Source organism: Plecotus auritus, assembly GCF_963455305.1.
Source record: "Plecotus auritus genome assembly, chromosome: 7".
NCBI lineage: Eukaryota > Metazoa > Chordata > Mammalia > Chiroptera > Vespertilionidae > Plecotus > Plecotus auritus.
Genome location: NC_137774.1, coordinates 80,670,356 through 80,673,257, shown reverse-complemented (window position 1 = coordinate 80,673,257; position 2,902 = coordinate 80,670,356). Strand labels below are relative to the sequence as shown.

Below are 2,902 nucleotides of genomic sequence, written 5' to 3'. Positions count from 1 at the left end.
GCATGTTTATATCAGTGCTGGGGAGGGTGGAAGGAGAAAAGTCCAGGAAAGAAATCCAGTGTCATCATATACAACTACCTTGCCCACGGTAATAATGCTCCTACTGCTGGAGGGGGAAAAAATTGAGGCAAGACCCGAAAGGACTTGGAGTCTACTTTGAAAAGTAAAGCAAGATGTTGGGAGAAGATGTGGGAAAAGTTGCTGAGAGAAGGTGCTGGCTGTGTCTTTTGTGGCCAGTTTGCTTGCATCAGCATGTCATAGGTAAAGAGCAAAACACCATCTCATTTTAATAGCATACTTAACTGCCTACACATACACAGGAGATCATGGTGTTTGCCAGTTTTAAAAGTTCAATCTCAAATGCAGCTGTGGCCAGCCAATATTTTTTAGACCAGAGAGCTAGAAGAAATATGTAGTCCTTAACACAGTGTCTGAGCCATTAAAATAGGGTTGCAACAACACGGTGACTAGTTTACCTCAATGGTTAGAGCATTGGCCTGCCAACAAAAGGGCTGTGTGTTCGATTCTCCATCTAGGGCACATACCTCGGTTGCAGGTTCCCCAGTCCCTATAGTAGTTAGTGCAGGAGGCAACCAATAGATGTGTCTCTCTCATGTCAATGTTTTACTCTCCCCTTCCTCCCTCCCTTCAACTCTCTCTAGAAATCAATGGAAAAAATAAAGTGTTGCAACAATGATGTAGATATCAAAACCACACTTAGGGGAGGAGTGTGACAGGGGAGGATGCTTAAAAAAGGACAACTCAGCATCTCATTGGGAAGTGTGGGAGACAGCAGGAAAGCAGTGAGTCTGTGGATCGGCTCCACCCACACCCTTCATCTACCTACCAGCAAACCCGCCTCTTTAGTGGTGATTTTATGAATTTCATCTTGTGCAAGATTTAAGACCTCAAGTGATGGGATTATTCAACTTGCTTTGGCATGCCCTTACTGCTTTTAAAGTGTCCAGTCTAAATAAGAATGTCCTTCTAGATGGATCTTAATTAAACATACTGTGATAATTATTTCATAATATATGTATGTCAACTCATTATGCTGTACACCTTAAACTTACAGTGTTGTATGTCTATTACATCTCAATAAAACTGGTCAAAAAAAAAAGAATGCCCTTTCTCTCTTACAAATAGATTGGATACTCAATCATTTTTTTAAAAAATATCTATTAGGGGGGTCTGGTGTGCGCCCGCTTCGGCCACTCCACTGGCCTGGTCCCTTGGCATCTGACTGCCCGCTCAGTCCAGCACCATGGGGAAGTGGGACAACCGGGTGGCCTATATGAACCCAATAGCAATGGCCAGATCAAGGGGTCCAGTCCAGTCTTCAGGGCCAACAATCCAAGATTATCTGAATCGACCAAGGCCTACCTGGGAAGAAGTGAAAGAACAACCAGAAAAGAAAAAGAAAGGCTCCAAGGCATTGGCTGAATTTGAAGAAAAAATGAATGAGAACTGTAAGAAAGAACTAGAAAAACACAGGGAGAAATTATCAAGTGGAAGTGAGAGCTTGTCCAAAAAAAGACAGAGAAAGAAAAAAGAAAAGAAGAAATCTGGTAGGTATTCATCTTCTTCTTCATCAAGCTCTGATTCTTCCAGCATTCTTCAGATTCTGAAGATGAGGAAAAGAAACAAGGAAAAAGGAAAAAGAAAAAGAAGAACCGTTCACATAAATCTTCTGAAAGCTCCATGTCAGAGACTGAATCAGACAGTAAGGATCGTTTAAAAAAGAAAAAGAAGTCAAAGGATGCAAGTGAGAAAGAAAAGGGGCTCAGCAAAAAGAGAAAGATGTATCCTGAAGATAAACCTTTATCATCTGAGTCTTTGTCAGAGTCAGATTATATTGAGGAGGTACGGGCAAAAAAGAAGAAAAGCAGTGAAGACAGAGAAAAAGCAACAGAAAAGACAAAAAAGAAAAAGAAGCATAAGAAACACAGTCCTGATTCACCGTGAAAGGCAAAATCAGGATTCCCTTATAAAGTAAGTGCGATGTCTGAGAAGATCTCAACTGTGAAAATAAAGACATATTTACATTTACAATAATGACATATTTACTAAAATGCATGATCTTTGTTGTTTCTAGAATTATTCCTGGATTGTTCAGTAGCCACTCAGATGCCACTGTGTGAAAGGGCTATAAGAATTGCCTGCTCCTTGAACATCTGTCTTTGTTCTCTTCCATTGCTTAATAACTCTGGGAGATAATACACTGCAGTCGTACTAGTGGTTGATATTTGGGAATAAAGTTAATATTTTTTACTAGAAGTATCTAATGATAAATCAACAGAAATTGAGTCTGGATACATCATTAAGGTGTAAACAGAAATGATCAGATGACTCTAGTTAATGTCTTTGAAGTAGGGATTACATTGATATTTTAAAATCCTTACTCTGTAGATAAGTGTATTTTAATTTTTTTCCCCTGTATACTTTTATTTACTTGGGGAAGGAGCTTTTAAGGGTGGGGGTGGTTTGCTATTTCTTTAGCTAGCAGAATAGCGTGCCTTTTATCCTCACACATCCTATTTTTGCGGACACAGTAGCCATGCTTCATGAGGAGGTCAGAGCTGGGTATGGCAGTCTTGCGCTTTATTGAGCTTAGTAACATCCTTGGTCTGTCATATGCTGCTTTGAGTGAATCAGAGAAGCAGCCTTTTGCAGCACGAGAAAGCCCTAGAAGCTCTGGAATTGACCTCCACTTCAATAATACTGAATGATTTTTTAGCATTAGAATGTGTTGTAACATTTGGATTAATTTTGACTACACTTTGACTTTGGGAAAAAGTCATTTCTAATAGACACTGGTACTTTTTGAACTTGATAGCTAAAGATTCTAAAATGCATGTTTTATACTGTTAAGTTTTAACCAGTCAGGAATATGTTATGTAAC

At 39.4% G+C, this 2,902-nt stretch overlaps 1 pseudogene across 1 annotated transcript; it reads left to right on the top strand.

Annotated features, from left to right (window-relative positions):
• The first annotated feature begins 1,237 nt into the window (after window positions 1–1,237).
• Window positions 1,238–1,965, top strand: LOC308252702 (protein FAM133B-like; annotated as a pseudogene). The gene has a single exon. The product of its transcript is annotated as a protein FAM133B-like (transcript).
• The last annotated feature ends 937 nt before the right edge of the window (window positions 1,966–2,902 follow it).